This window comes from Corvus hawaiiensis, chromosome 13 (genome assembly GCF_020740725.1).
Source record: "Corvus hawaiiensis isolate bCorHaw1 chromosome 13, bCorHaw1.pri.cur, whole genome shotgun sequence".
NCBI lineage: Eukaryota > Metazoa > Chordata > Aves > Passeriformes > Corvidae > Corvus > Corvus hawaiiensis.
Genome location: NC_063225.1, coordinates 1,911,427 through 1,928,295, shown reverse-complemented (window position 1 = coordinate 1,928,295; position 16,869 = coordinate 1,911,427). Strand labels below are relative to the sequence as shown.

Here is a 16,869-nt window from a genome sequence, read left to right as displayed (position 1 = left end):
GGAAAATCTGAAGGCTTTCCTGTCTTGGTGAAAAGACTTGACATTTGATCGAAACAAAATAATTTTTAATGTGTCCTAATGACAGAGACTAGTGCTTCACATGGAAGAACAAAAAATTGCTACTTCGTAAGTGTGGGAAATTCTCCATTGAGTTTAGAGTTAAACAGCTGTTTTCTCTGGAAATTCAGCATGTGTTCAACACATTTTATCTTACATATTCAGGGACATGGAAAAACCCTCCCCAGATTTATTTAGCTATTTGGGTTTTTTTAAATTTGGTGGAGCTATGCAGGCCACAAGCAGGAAAAGCTTCTCTCCTCAAGCAATTTGGAGAAAGAGTGAGGTTTTGTCCATTTTCAAATAGGAAAAAGACTTGACTCACTGCCAGAAGAGGAGTGAGAGATCTGAGGGGACTGTCTGAAAAACATTAAGTTTTAGTTTAGAAAAAATTTGGATTTGGATACTTGACTTTTTGACTTTCACTCATATGCTGGCATTTCTCACTTTTTATGTTATTTTATGAAACAAAAAAGGACTTATTACTTCATTAGAATTTGCACTATAAACATACAGTTTCATGCTAACCATGTTTATGTAATTTCTTATTTATGGCTGAAAAGTCTCATCTTGATCTTCTGCTTTGTGAAATAAATGGCTGATTTCCATTCCTTCTGAAGGCAATTTTTCTTTTTAATTTTACAGCCTAAGACAGGTTCATTCACCTGCTCTTTGAATTATGGGAAAGTGAAAAAAGTAATACTTACTTGAAATGACAAAGTATAAGTGGGCCTCCCTCACCTCAACCCCAATTCAAAGATGCTGAACTTTATGATCTGACATTTTCAGGTTGGCTACGTCTGATTCTGTACTGTGCATTTTCATTATATATGTGAAGAACTCACTCTTCTCCTTACCACACACCAACAGACAAATAAGGTTAAAACATTTCTAAAGCAGATTTTAAAAATGTGGTTAGTACTGGAATTGCAAGAATATTTCCCATTATGAACTAGCAAGAGGCTACTAGTCATGAAGAAATGCAGGACTACTCCTTTTTAGAGCAACTACAAAAAAAGCCAAATTCTGTACTTTAGCCTCTCCCAAAGAGACTTGCAACACATACTGTAGACTAAAACTAAGCTCCATAAGAGAGAATAGATCTCAAAGTTTTGAGCTTTGGAAGACTAGCAAGGAAAAGGGGCAAGGCTGTTGACTCAAGAAGACTGGCTCTTTTTGGTTTAGAAGCGAACAGAATTAATTAGCCATTTGTCAGTTAACTTTTTAACAAAGAAAATTAGGATCACATATGTCTCAGACATTCTGCACAATGGTTCTGCTCTCACCCACAGGATGCAATTCTGCTGGCTTTCAAGAACATGGATGTAACACCCACTTTCACAGTAACACTACTGGTCAGGATGAACCCTTTTCACGGACAAAACTTCACGTGCAGTGTAAGTGGCATGAAAATTCAAGTTCAGAAATGTAATACCAGTTACAGATACATGCTACAGCTGGATACAGAAAATATGTGCTGTCACATTGTCATAACCAGCTTTGAAGTGGGAGAAAAAGTCGCCCGTGTAAAGAGATCTTAGAGCTAGTGAGCAAACCAAACAGTTGGAGTAAAAGGAATTGGGTTCTTTGGATAGACTAAAAGAGACAGAAGTGGTGTATCAGTGGGAAACATAAGGATTAAGGAATACAAAATATTTCTGAGAACTGAAGGAATATAATCAAAACGAGAAGTCACAATATAAAGGTAAAAGTGGACTTTGTAAAGGGAATTACAACCTACCAGAACAGGCAGGGTGGATTCAGCAGAAGCTAACCTCACTGAAAAAGGTCAGAGACACTGAAAGGGGAGCTCCCACTAGCGAAACAAAGTTAAGAATACGTAATTGAAGCTGCTTAAAAGTACTACTGCAAAACTGATAGGAACTCCTCCTGCTCTGGAAGAAAGGACTCAAAAGCCTCTCTTCCAAGTGGAGATCTTTCCTACTTAAGCTAAAGAAACAGACCCTTGGCTAACACATCATAAGCACTTACTGCGTTTGCAGGCCTGCCATGGGAGCAGAACACACTGAGAAATACAATGACTCCTCCTTGCCAAAGAAGGCTTGTCTCAAACACCTGAATTGTATGATAAAGTCAAGTGATCTTCAGCTTATAAGGGAAGAAATCCTTGTTTTATACCATCAAAAAAACCTTCCCCAAAACCCCTCCCTCGTTCCCTCATTGAGTAACATTCATTTCTAGCTGTGAGACACTGCCTGGTATCAGCCTTCAAAAATACTTCATGTTTCTTTTCCCTTCCCTTACTTTGACTTATAATTACATTGAAGATTTGTCTGATTTTCCAGACATCACTTATATTAATTTGCAATTAAGGTATCCACAGTATCACCATCGTTTGAAACACAGACTTTTCCCCCTTAAAGCTTCCTGTAACTGCCATGCTCACTGACTGCCTCCTTGTCTGTGGAAGAGATGAGCATTGAGCACTTCCTTGAGGGACCAACAATACTTGCTTACTTCAGATCAAACCTAGGACTTGCTTTATGACCTAGAGTTCCCGCAGATGTGCACTTTTGCAGTTTTCAGTTCCACCACAATGTGTTCAAGGAGAATCACCTGGAGTATCAGGAATAATCAATGTAGCTGTAGTATAGCACAGAAAAGCAGCAGATAAATTGGTATGTATTCTCCAGCCCCTGTGTTTTATAATCTGTCATTAACACTGTCATTTATAAAAGGGTCTCCTGCATTTTGAATCCGCTTGGGTTTGAGTTAATTTAAAAATACAGTGCCAAGGCAGGAATTAATTCCCAAGATAAAGGTTTAAGAGACAGTATTTAAAAATAAATTAAAACCAGTCGTAAAGAGAAGCAGAATTCAATAATAAATTTTCAGTACCTCTCCTTGGTGAACAGCAGAGGATGTGATCCTCCAGCTCCATCCACATCCCCAAAGGGAACACCCAGTTCTGTCTCAACCCTAAGCACATCAGCCCCAGCGCCGGAGCCCAACAGGACACGTGAGGGGCTCCACACCACCCGTGCCTGGCTGTGACCACCACCTCTGCTGTGCTCTCATGGAACCCGAGGGGAGGTGGGATGAAACTGAACTCTGAAGACCCACATATTTCAAAGAAATCCGTTTTTGGAAAGTGACAGTCCACAGTGCACAGTGCCAAGTACAGTCCTGAACTGAGGCATTCAAAAGCTGTAAATTGGTTTGGGCCAATAAATACAGACCCTTTCCAATGGCTCATTCTTGAGTCCACAGAGAAGGAAGCAGCATTAGAAAAACAGTAACTGTGTCACAAATACCGTGTTTAAGAAAGACTGAATTGTTAAACATTTAGATAAAAACACAGATCAAGAAATATTTATTTTTTTCACATTTTAACATGTTAAGAAAAGTAGTATTTATGCAAGATGTCCTTTAAAATTAGCGCATTGCTCTTTCTAACCTTTGAAAATTTCAGCTATGTTCTTTCTCAGACATTTGATAAACCTGACCTTCTGCTGCAGATTATATGCCCTTAATTCTTCCAGGATCCAACAAAGAATGCTCCCAGACCCCTCCTGTAGTTTTCCCACACTTCCCAACAGAAAGTTCCATAACCTGAACATAAACTTCCAAGACAGAGGAAGACCAACGAAAGATCTGGAGCTATGAGAGAACTCATTTCAGAACAATAGCTTTTTTTATTTATTTCTATTTTTACAGTGACACCATAATCAGAAAAGATGCAAATATGAGTATATAAATAAATCCCTATTTTGGGGTCCTGAGAAGTTTCAGCAATTGCTTGCAGCATAATGAATGTTTGTAATTCATTAGATTCTGTTTAGAAATGCAAAGCACATGACAACATCAGTGATGTTCTCTTTATCTTAACAAAAAGACTGCTACACTTAATGTTTTTCTGACAGAGCTAGCATGTTTTAAAATATGTATTTCTTTTCTACAGGATAATGTTTTCAATGGTGTGTTCCTATGTGAATTAAATTAACTGTAGTAATGTCATATTTCAGGCAAGCCCATGCTCTGCTAATTATCCCAAAGAGCTTCAAAATCTTTACAGTATATTCACTGCATTTACATCTTCTCCACAAACTTACTGGTCTTGTTTATATAATTTTGCAAATGACAAGATGTGTAGGATAACGATCTAAATGAACTAAAAATTGTGTCATGGGCAGATCCTTCATAGATTTGCAATTTGTAGCTGTCAATCTTCCTACAGCTGCTAGATAACAAAACAACAGTTCTTTTCTTCATGCAGACGAACAAATTCAATAAGGATTGGTAAGGGTTCTTTTCCAAAAGAAATCTCTGGTTCTCCACTGTCTATCAAACCTTTCCTTATACACATCCTAACTCCTTTCTTGTTTTCCTTAGGGAAAGAAAAAAATCATAGCAATCCTGTGTATTTTAGCACCATATTTAACCAAATCTCACTTATGTGAAAAATGGGCTTGCCGGTGGCTAAATATTTTGGTGAAGAGGAATAATACAAGGGGAGAAGCGGAGCAGAGACACAGAGACTCAAAACTCACATCACACTGTAACTGGAGAACACACAATGGCAGTAATCAAAATGATCATTAAAGGGAGCCAGTGCATTTTTATATCACCTTCTCAATCAAGACCTGCCTGAACCGGGCCAAGTTATATTAACATTTGAAAGAGAACACAAACAAACAATAAAGGGAAAAGAAAATCTTACAAATTCAAAGTTGTGAAATTAATAGGGGCGCTGCTTATAAGATTGGGATTTTTTTCTTTTCCTTAAGATGAGGGCATAAACTGAACTGTAGTTACAAATGCTGTTAAGAATTGGATCAGGGACCAACATCCACAGTAATAGGAAAGAAAAGGAATTCAATCAAGAGAAAATCATTACAGAAAGAGAAATAAAAATAGAAAATTAAAGCAAATTGCTACTGTTGTAGAGAGGGACTAAATGGCTATATTGATGGATAATGCAAGCATTTTATTCCTGCAAAAAACTTGTATTCCTTTTTAAAACCGCTATAAGGTTTCCTCTTTCTTTAAGGAAAATATACAGTAAGTTTCCATAATCAAAACGCCAGTTCCGCATCACGGGCTTCCCTTTGAAATCAAACTCCACGTTAGACAGAGGTGTTCACAGAATGTGTTGCTCCCGGGGGCTAGAAAACTCTAAGCCTCACCAGACTAATGCACTTAGCAAGTCCACCAAGGATCATCAAACACAAAGCATTCAAGGCAGGCACGTACATTCGGTCGGTCCACTGAGATTCGCACCCAGCACCACTTGATGCACCCAAGCAGTTTGGTGTCACGAGTTGTACCGCTTCTTACATGAGATATTTTGAATCACTGCTACCTTGCACAGCTAAAGAAATACACCTTTGTGGGTGCATCAAACAAACTGATCAGGACACAGACTTGTAAGAAGAAAGGATGCTCGCAGGTGCCTGTGTTCGGCGAGTCCCTGTCAGAGAGTATTCATTCGCCTCATACATCTCACTGATTACTCGAGATGCACATGTCTTATGATAGCAAAGGGGGTTCATGAATGCTGCAGAGAGAGACCTGTAACAGCCCGCCCGCTTCTGCTCCAAGACAACCGAGAAGAGGTAACATCATTTAAAATAAATAAATCTTTCCTCACTCAACGAGTAAAAAGGTCTGAGGCTCCAGCTGGGAGCAAAACTGGAAAGTAGAAACACCTGAGAATAATTAACGGGAACGGCAGCCCCGGCAATGCCGAGCTCCCAATCGCCCCAAGTGCCGGGCGGACAGACACACGTACCGCGGCGGCAGCCCCTCGCCTCGGGGCTGGCGAAAACACCCGCGGAATCCCGCAGGCAGAGACTCTCCGCCGCCCCAGCTCAGCCCCGGCCCAGCTCGGCCCCACCTCGCCCCCAGGCTCGGGGCGCCGCAGACAATGGGCGGGCGGCGAGACCCGCCCGGCGCAGCCCCGCGCAGCGCCCGGCATCCCCCGGCACCGCCGCTCCGCGCCGGGCAGCGGCACCGCGGGCAGGCGCGGCCGGAGCCGCCGCCGCGGCGCCGGGGGCACGGAGGGACGGACTTACGCGGGTGCGGCAGCGCCGGCGGGGACTGCGCGGCTCCGGGCGCGGCTGGCGGCGCAGCGGACTCGGCGGCGCGGCTGGAGCCCGGCCCGCCCCGCCCCGCGCGGCCGCGCTCCGCACCCCGGCCCGCCCCGCCGCCCCGCCCCGCACCTGCGCCCGCCCCCGCCCATTGTCCGCGGGCCGCCCCGCCCGCCCCGCGCACCTGCCCGCGGCCCTGGCGCCGCCTCCGGTGCCCGCGCTGTCCCCGCAGCCCCCGGCCGGGAGGCGGCCCCGCTCCCCGGGCTGCTCGCCTGTGCCCCGGGCGGGCTGCGCGGCCGCGTCCGGGGGATCCGGCAGCTGCCTCAGCCACCCCCGCCCGGCCCCAGCTGCGCTGCGAACGCTCCTCAGCAGTCAATGCAGAAGTCATTTGACTCAGCTGCGGGGAAGGGTGGCAGGCAGAGACTGTCCTCTGCACAGCAACTCTTTCACTTTTCCTGCTCTGCACCCCGGCGAACTTTCTCGTGGCACACGGGCTGCTTCCCCCGGCTCACCTGGCTCCGGGGACTGCCAGCTCCTGTCCGGGCGAGGAACCGCCGTTCGGAGAGTGCCTCCGCTCCTCGTTAACACCTGCAGGAGAGTGAGGGCACACAGCTCAGGGTCACTCCCGATGGGGTCCAAGTTCTCCAGCAAAAGCCCCAGGTTTTGACTTCGGTATGAAACGGAAATCTTTCGTTTCGGGTTAGGTTTGTGTCGTTGCAGATTTCACAACGCTAACTTTTCAGAACATTCCCTCAGCCAATGCCAGAGATAGCTGGCTTTAAATTTGAAAAAAATGTAAGTTTAAGTTCATTTCTTTGCAGCTTCTGGGGTTTTTTGCTATTGTTTATTAAAGACCAACATTCGTGGAGTTGCAACCTAATGTCTAATCTGAATGTTTTACTCTCATTTTTACAGAAAAATAAAAATCATTTGGTTAGTCCTAACCTGAGTTCAGAAACCAGATATTCTCTTTGGAAAATAATGGAAACTAAAGCATGTAGAGGAAAAACTATTTTGCAGTTTATCTTCAAGCATAATCTGTTAAGGAAAACATCACACCCTTCTCCAGGTACAGGTTAAAGGTTCCTCTACAAATAAAGAAGAATAGGTTTGCTACAGAGGAAAGTGATACTTGTGTGGGGATGAGGACACTATTATATACTTTTTTTCTTTTTCTTCTGCTTGAAGTCCTCTAGTGCAAATTTTGTTTTTCGGATTCTGCAACAGCAGCTTGGCTTCAAGACATAACCAGGGGAGCTGGCTTTGATATCTTCTCTGAAATCCTCTTTCCTTCCTTTTCTATCAGTGGCAGGTGCAGGTCCGGTGCCACAGCCTTTGTCCCTTGTTCTCCTGCTGAGCCCTGCCTGCCAGCCCGGAGCCCGCCTGAGGGACAGCCTGTCCCACGGCCCTTCTCAGCCCGTTCTCTCACTCTGCCATGAAAACCCGTGTGCTGGCTCAGTCTGACACTGGGGGATTACCTGTGGGGGCGATTTGCCATCAGTATTTTTGCTGCTTTAATTCTTGGTAGCATTTTGCAGGTTTCCAAACCCCATTTCCTCCTACTTTTCCAAACGAGCTGAAGCACTCAGGGTCCCTGTTCTGTCTTTGGTTTTGGGAGTGGACTCACAGTCGGCCATTATTTTGCAATTGCATCTGATTTCTCTGTCACTGTGACCATGAACCAGACCCAGCCAGAAGGACTGACCTGGTGGCGCTGCTTGGGTGGGGAGGAGCCCGGCTGCCTCACGCACCCCGGCACCTCTCGGCCCTGCCGCGGCTGTGCTTCCCTTGTCCGGCTGCCTTGCGCCCCTTGCTCCGTCCCGGATGTCCATCTCCAGCCGCGGGACGGCCCGTGAGGGCAGGGGGGCTGTCCCGGCTGGACTCGGCCGGTCCCGGCTGGAATTGGCCAGTCCCGGCCGGTTCCCACCGGCCCCACGCAGGGCAGGGCTGAGCCCCTCAGAGAAGCTCAGGGCAGGAGGAGGTAGAAGGATCAGGGTGAGGCAGTGAAGCCTCCCCCCGGGGTGGGGGCACGGACTAGTTTTTAACTTTACTTCCGACTCCATTTTAAAATAAAATAAATTAATTTTTCCCAAATCAAGTGTTGCCCATGGCAGTAACTGGTAAGTCATCTCGGTTTTATCTCGATCCACGGCATTTTCCACCTCATTGTGTCCCCTGGACATGGACCGGCCAGGTGTGTGGCTGGCGGCCGCTCGGGGTCACTGGTCACTGGAGAGGAGACAATCCGGTTCGGAGCACAGCAGCTCCAGCGCAGGCTCTGTCATCAACTTCTGTGCGTTGTGACGGTCCAGCACTGCCACAGGGGTCATTTTCTGTCCATGCTGCCATCACCACCCAGCTCTTGGCTGCCTTTCCCACTGACTCTGCAGAAGGCATTGAGGGTACAGCGGTCAGATTTCTTACGCTGAAATACCCGTTTGGCAAGAAATCATCTCATTTCACTGCAGCGCAACACTGTCTGAACAGGGCACTTCGGCAGACAGTAGCACCTGTCAATTTTCTGATTACAATACGAGTGTGAATGTCCTGGAGCCAGGTCAGCCTGTGTGTTTGTATCCTATAGTTTCCTTTGTACAGTTTCACTGTGACCACATGGGGCAGAAATCTCCATTCACTGTCAATCACTGTACTCTTCGCACTTCCCTTTCTGTCCCATGCATGATCTCCACTGAACATTCATTACTGGAAAAGTGAACGCTCCTCCCTCTCTTCCTTCTTCTTGACAATATCTGCTTCAAGTTGTGAGCATCTGTGTGTCTTATAAAACCAGTTAATAAATTGCCTGGAATTTATGCTTAGTTCCCTTTAAACAAAATTGTAGATAAATGGTGGGTGAATTATTTTTTTTCCATGCACTAAATTCAACAAAGATGCAGTTTCACTTACTCCCCTCAAATACTTAACAGATTTGGATCATCTTTGCTGAATAGTTTTTTGGTGTCTTTTCAGGAAGATTCACAAATGGGTCATTTTCATCAACCTTCCCTTTTCTAGTATCTTAAAGGCTAGGTAAATTTTGAAGCATGAAGGAGGTTCAGGTCTCGTTCTGTTCTCTGCCTGAGTGAATTTGAACTCTCATTGTCATCTACTAAGTTGTTAAGTTATTTGGGGGTGCAAGGAGAGAGAAAAGAAGATTATTTTCCTGCCAATACTTTTTCAATATGTACAAATAACATTAACTAAAGCAGGAATTAGATCAGAGTCTCCTCTCAGGTAAGAACCAGGAGACTAAAGTCCTGCTCGTACTTCTCAGCCAGCATTTATTTCCACATGGAGTTCAACAGTGCTCCAGCGAGAGAGGCCGGAGGAACCCTGCTTTGCAGCCCAATGGGGGACACTGGTCCCAGATACAGGAATGTGGATGTGAATCATTAACAAAAAGGGGAACTAAGCCCAGAGAGTTAAGGAGATTTTGACTCTTGTAGCGGTACTTCTGGTAGCTTTCTTAAGGTTTGGATGGACAAAGAAATTGTCTGTCCAAAGGAGGGAAGCTTATTACCAGCTTTTCTCCACTCAGCCTTGTGTTCTTTCTCAGCAGTCACTGTAACTTGATGCCATAGCACTGCATAACTTTTTCCTTGCCCTTTCCATTTCCTAAAATAAAAGCTATTATCTGCTCTGATCTTAATGCCTCGTTCAGTTTATACCAAGTTCAGTGTAAACTAGAATGCTGCCTGGAAGCATCCATAGTTACTTGGGTTTGGAGGTACTTACCACAGGATGAAGAAGACTCTGTCAGGTGACAGGAGAGCTTGCACAATTACAAAGTGACAAAACAGTCGCTCCTGAATGTTGGCAAAGCAGGCAAGAGCCCTCAGAGGCTGTCTGTGAGAAATGTTGCTCTTCACTATTAAGAGTTTCTGAGCCCATGCCAATGTCCAGTTTACCAGAAGACTTTGTCAGCACTGTTTGGAGGCAGATCCATACTGTGCTGCTTTGACACGTAACAACCCCTTTGGAGATATGCCTGTTTCTTCTTCAATTGCTTTCCTAGGGCTGCTGAAAGAGGATGATCCCTATCAATGCTGCTGTCCTCGCTGTTTCAGTTTGGAGTACTTTTGATGGCACTTGTTGGGCAAATTGCTCTTTATGTGACACTGTTGCTCAGCAAGGTATTTCTGCCTGTCAGCTGTTACAGACTCTGAGAGATAATGTTGCTTGTTTCACAGATTTCTTATTAACAGCTTATTTTTGCTTACAGGACTCACAGTACATATACTGAATATCACCAGCTCTCAGCTACATTTCTCTAGTGCAATATTTGTAATATTATCAATATTTCTGAGGCTCATATTGCATCTGGTCCCATGATTCAGCTGAAATTGAATTGGTTTGCGATCTAATAACTCAATTGCAAATATAGGAGCCTTTTTTTCCTGCAGAGTATTTAAATCAAGAGCTTGTGAAGCAATTCAGGTCATATGGCAGATATCCTCTTGTTCCTTGGAATTCTTACTTTTTTTTTTTTTTTTTTTTTTTAATTGCAGTGGAATATGAAGTCCTTAGTTTTGCCTCATGACTCATCTCCAATAGGCATTTTTATTTTCTTTCTCCCTACTGGAGATGCACTGAATTAGTCTTCATGTCTCTCTCCCAGTCCTCCTACCTGGACTTCTTTTGGTGGTACTCTGTTTTACACTGTGTGTTGTTTTTGACGTGATATTTTTCCTGCAAAAATTAGCTGACCCTGTTTTGCATTTGCACCACTCAAAACCTCCTCTGCTTTAACCAGGAAACAGGTGTCCCACAGACAATCTAATCTCTAAGTAGAAACTCTTAGGATCTCCATACTTTTAAGTGGGAATTGCAGATCTCTTAAGCCTGTAATTTAAACATGTAATTCCCTCATTACTTCTCCTTATTGGCATCAGGAAATAGACACATTCTCTTGAGCTTTCTAGCTACACTTGCCATTTCAGTGTCCCAAATATCATTCTTTGTTATTCCACATCCTAGCTAACACATTAATCTACTATATCCCCAGCTTCTTCTCTTCTGAGTTGTCTATACATTTAAATGTCCTATTACATGTCATCCTTTCTGATAGTTTCCTATCAACATCATATCTCTTAAATTCCCATCAGATTTTAGCGTTACTCATACAAATGATTTGATGTTTCAGTTGTAACTTCTTTACTGGGAATTTGTTTCAGGATCTACAGAAACAACACTTACCTGACATTTTAGAACAACCATAGTCAAAATAACAACCACTGTTTCAAAATTAGTTATTATTATTATGAATGGTTCCTGAAAGTGTATATCCTGTGGAGTAAGACAGGATTAGGGAGAAGGGTATATTGGATAGTGTTTGATATATAAAGAGGTAAAAATGCCCTATATAGTACGAATTTGAGCTTTGTTTTCAGTACTGTTCTTGCATCCATGAAACACTTCCCACTGGCAGAAATAGCAATATTTTTTCAGAATCTTTCAAAATATGTCACAGTTCAACTACTGTAAACGCAACAGATACTTGAAAAAAGTGCATCACAAGGTTGTTCACTTTCAGAAAGGGGGTGACTCAATTGCTGGATGCATTTTTTCCAAGAGCAAAGAATACTATTCAGTAAAAGAGAGTAAAGGTAGGAAACTATGCCTGTAGAAGAAAAAAAGTCAGACAGACTCAAAGTGATCCAAAAGGAATGATATTCTTCACGCAAAACAATGCCATCTATTCTGTCAGAGAAATGCACGTGTGCCATAGCAACAAGCACATTTCATAAAGCTTATATGTGTTAAATCATTAAACTAAAGATCACTTACTTTCTCTGAATTGGCAAGCAGCACTTTTGTTGTTCTTTCAAGCAATAGTTAATAAAATATTCATTAACTACTCATAAATGGTTAAACATGCTGAAGGCTTGAACTTTTACATAGTTTCTTTACTGTTTCCTAATAAACGTGCAGAAAGATTTCTTTAAAGTAAATACTACTATTAGAACATGTTTTAATGTGGTTTTTGCACACAAAACACAAACGCAATTATGTCAAGAATTTGACTGCATAGCATAATTTGTATTCCCACTTCCTCACCTTTAACCCTTCTAAGTGGACAACGGAGTTTTCTTTCTTGTTACATAAATTATTGTCTGTGGAAACATTTACTTAAATTTCTGGACAATTATATTCAATTATTTGTAATGTTATATTTTCAAATTATGAAAAATACTGTGGCTTCCTATTTTTTCATGCCATCATTCTTTAATGAAATCCAAAGTGACCAGTAAGAGAGTTCAAATCACTTGCAGATTTTCAAAATATGGGATTAAGTTCCATTTAAACATTTATTTTCCTGCCCTGCAAATGCAAATGCATTGTGTTTGTTGAACTAATGAGCGTTAAATTAAAAATCTCAGCACACCCTCTAGGGAATTCAACTCTTCACAAACCTCAATTCAAGTGAAAGCTTGAGTGACTATACAGGTATTCAATATGACAGGAGAGACAAGAATCCATGGTTTGCTGCAATTTCAAATTCCCTTTCTTACCATCTATCTTCAACCAGAGATGTGCTCTCACAGCGACCATCTGCAGAAAGCCCCATTTAATATGATTTACCCGTGTGAATAAAAAGAGGGAAGCAGTACATGATATTACCAGTCTTAAGCTGAACAATCAGGAGTAAACAAAAGTTAACAGAAGGTCCTAAATCAGCTTTAATGGCAAAGAGGTTTTTCAGGACAGTCTGTAGCCAGTCATCCCTGTGAGTGCTATACTTACATGGATCACTGAGACTGCCAGCCCAGCATGGATCCGACCGACTCCTGGCTGGACACTGTCCCCGTGAGAGAAACAGTCCCAGTGCTTAGACAGTGCAGAATCCACAGGAATTTTATTGGCTTCGTGGAAGTGTATATCCTGTAGAGTAAGACAGAAATCAGGGAGAGGTTGTATTGTATAGTGTTTGATTGCTAGGAATGTCTGTGGAAAGTGATTTTGGAGGAATGTAGTATTTTTTGTCAAAGAAAGGTTAAGGCACAGGGAATTTAATAATATTTTCTGAAGTGATAGATGACAGAGATGGAATATAAAAACATGATATGTACAGGAATAAGTTATATATATTTACAACATCAGCAAAGAATTTGTGATCAATGAGTAGGCTCTGTTTTTCTCTCCATAATAATGGATAAAGAATAAGTAATGCCAAAGAAATAGGATCTCGCAATCGGTTCAAGCAATTTGCAAACTAAATTTTATAAATATAATTTTTATTGCAAATTCTTTCCCAAGCTACTCATAGGATTAACAGTAGCTTAAAAAGTATTTAGTACAGGTACACAGAAACACCATAAACATTGAACTTCTCAGCTTAGGCTACAGTTTGCACTTTGATAAGGGAATAACACTATAAACCTATATATTTTATTTATTATTGTTGATGTTGTTGTTGTTATTGTCTAACCACTATAAATTATTGCTTTGGAATGTGTGGTACTAGGTATCTGTGGGGATAATATTCATGTGTGCATGGGGTGGTATTTATTTGAGTGCAAAAAGTGATTTCACATAAAAATGCCATGTAAGATGAGCTGATATATTCACCTGTTCTAGTGAGTTTCCATTGATAAGGGTAACAGCAACAGCAACCTGAGCTTGGACAACTAATTTGTGTGGTCGTTCTAGCCTGCAAAAGGGCTAAGACCTGCAAATCAGGGATTGATATCGAGAGTCTTCTCTTCATCCCCAGGAGAGCTGTAGCTGTATTTGAGATCTTGAGGTCTTGCCCTCAGTTAGCTCGCCTGAGAAATTATTCTTGGATTACCTTGGATCATTGATTCCACTAATGTATGGGCAATAGACATTATCTACTGCCAGATTTAAGATTTAGCTGAACAGTTACAAGCAAGTAGGAGTCTTGCAAATGGCCATACAACATTCTTTAACGAGCAGCTAATATTTCTGTTGAGCAGGAAATGTAGATTACTCTTCTCAAAGACAGACTGCTTGTAACTTTACCTTTTCTGCTAAGTCTTTCTTCTAAAGCAGATGTATTCAAGTTTAAGATTGGTAATAAAATGCTGGATAAAAAAATAGTACCCTTAGAAGATCTGTTTCTTCCTAACAGCTTTTAAAAAATCTAGTATTGGCTGTATTAACCTTCACAAAAGATTTAAAAACAGCCTACTGCAGGCTCTGCTTTTGTGTGCTTGGCAGAATGAATTATGAATGATTGCATCATTTACATTCTAAGTTTAGTTTTCAAGTATGGTTGATTTTGCTTAAATGAGAATCCTGTAGCTATTTAGTAATTAGGCCTGATAGTTCTATGAAGTTCATAATTGATCCCCAAACAGGTGTTTCCTTTCTTCTTGAAAAAAATTAGGTATATTTTTGCCCTGCTGCATGTAAGTTCATGGAAATTTCCTGAACATAAAAACATACAATATTTATTACAACTTTGTATTATAAAATAAAAATTATCCTTCAGTTTATATGCCTCCTCTGCTAATGCATTGAATTTGAAGTTCAGTCAGGCATCATTTTGTAACAGTGCTCTGCACCCTTGACCACGGACACAGTCACCAACAACTGCAATTGCTCACTACAGATGGTCTGATAATATTTTATGGCAGTCTCTGTAATGAGTGTTCTAAATAAGAATTATGGACAAGTTAGATATATAATGCTGTTTTTCAATATAGGCGGTGTCTACTACATATAGAGAGAAGTTTCTGGATGCATTGAAAATAAACCTGTTACTGCCTATAAAAATCAGGTATCATTTACATTGACTGAGTGTCAGGATGGCACAATGCTTGAAGGGGTCGCTCCTTTGAAGTTCCTGTGAATTGTCTTTGCTGTATTACCTCAGCTCTTTGTCTCTACTTTGAAAATGGCAGCAGCTGGCAATCACTTATCATATTTGATTGTTCTCCAATGATTCGAGCTCAGGCAAGTTACCTTATCATCAGTGCAGGCAATTTTTATGTAAAATACCAGTATTGACTACAAGAGATCTGATGGCAGTTTTAAAACATTTCTGCATTAACAGCCTTCTCACTGCATTTAAGCATCCTGTCTCTTAGATGCTGTGATGAATGTGACACTGCTACTCTGTGTTCTAAGTACCCACTTTTAATGGTGACAACATCTATTCTTCAAAATGGTAATTGCCTAGTGCTAACTACCTTTGCAACTTATGACCACCTTGGGAAAAATACTCCTTCAAAATTGCACAAGTGTTTGGTTAGAAATACGTAATTAACCAGGTACCTTGTTGGAATTAATTTAGGGTGGAATCACGGGATCATAGATCTGTTTATGTTGGAAAAGACCTCTGAGATCATTGAGTCCATCCATTACCTCAGCACTGCCAGGTCCACAACTGAACCATGTCCCTAAGTGCCACTTGTACACGACATTTTTACACTTTCAGGGATGGTGACTCCTCCACTTGCCTGGACAGCCTGTTCAAATGCTTGACAACCCCTTCAGTCAAGAATCTTTTCCTTAATGCCCCATCTGAACCTCTTCTAGTGCAACTATAGGTAATTTCCTCTCATCCTATCACTTGTTACTTGGGAAAAGAGACTGACCCCACCTCTCAGGTGGTTGTAGAGAGTGAAAAGGTCCCCCCTGAGCCTCCTGGGTTGAGTCCCCCCAGCTCCCTCAGTCACTCCTCATTCACTGCAGTGAATATTGAGACATGGAAACTCACAGAAGGAGAGAGAGTAGGGGAGAGAACTCAGAGAATTAGCCATTGGAGCTAAAAAAGCTAAAAACCACAGGCCCTTTTATCCCCAAGACGGAGAAAAAATTGATGAAAACTAGTCATTTGACATGAACCAAACTCATCTTTCTCTGTAAAGCATTTTTGGAAGAGGTATAAGGCTCAGACCTGGTCAGCATAATACTGCCCCACCTCAGAATTTAAATGAACAAGAGAATTTGGCATAATTGTTAGATTATGTTTCATTATTGATGGTGTTTTAAATTGGAGAATAACAGTTTCAGAAAAAAAATGTAGGAAGCAGTTACTGTCTATGAAAAAAACAGATTTCTGTCCTAAAAATGACAGTTCCTTTTCCACTTGTTTTATCTGAAATTTGAGTGCTTTAGATTAAAAAATAGATTTAAAAACCATATTTTGCTTCAGATAATTTTGATTTGTTGAAGCCAATTTAACAGTCACATATGGCCTTCTCGAAAATCCTTCACAGTCCCCAGAGAGGCTCCAGAGATGATTAAACTCCATCTATCTATGCTCGGCCTTGAGTGGCACACTGCTTTTCTGCCATACCTTTTTCTGTGTTTGTGACTGATGGTTAACTAAATTGTTGATACCTTCTCGATCAAGGTAGAATGGTGTTTGAGGCATAAATATCTTATAGCTCTTAATATGACAAATACTTTGCTGAGACAGTATAGAAAGAGTTTGCAACATTTTGATGGAGTAGAAGGTAGCAACATTTTTTAAACCTGATTCGTGCATTGTTGAGAGATAGAAAGATAGAGAGTGAAAACTCCAGATTTCAAAATTTATCAACAGGCCTTTCAGCCTTCTACAACAGATCCCACTGATGTTGCAGAGCTGGAGGTGGAGTACATCCTCTTGGTCTCTACAGGCCAACCTGTGTCAAACTCCAAACTCTCTGGGAGAAATACATGCATAAATTCTGGAAGCAACAGTGCTCAACCCATCTGCAAGAGGAAATACTCCATGGTACCAACACTAAAGTCTTAAGGTTTGAGAAGAGTTGACCTGAGAGGACGTGCACAGTGCTACAAAGGAGCT

The 16,869-nt window shown here is 41.8% G+C and overlaps 1 protein-coding gene across 2 annotated transcripts in view; it reads right to left on the bottom strand.

The window, feature by feature from the left end:
- SEMA6D (semaphorin 6D) overlaps nucleotides 1-16,869 on the bottom strand; it is a 244,237-nt gene that overhangs the window by 204,038 nt on the left and 23,330 nt on the right. Inside the window, exons 2-3 of one of the 2 annotated variants that reach the window (XM_048317346.1) lie at nucleotides 12,852-12,989; nucleotides 6,620-6,695 (exon numbers count right to left, since the gene is read on the bottom strand). The gene's annotated coding sequence lies outside the window, so the exon portion shown is untranslated. Of the gene's footprint in view, nucleotides 1-6,092; nucleotides 6,144-6,619; nucleotides 6,696-12,851; nucleotides 12,990-16,869 lie in introns of those variants that run through there. The other variant, XM_048317348.1, reaches the window with a different exon arrangement.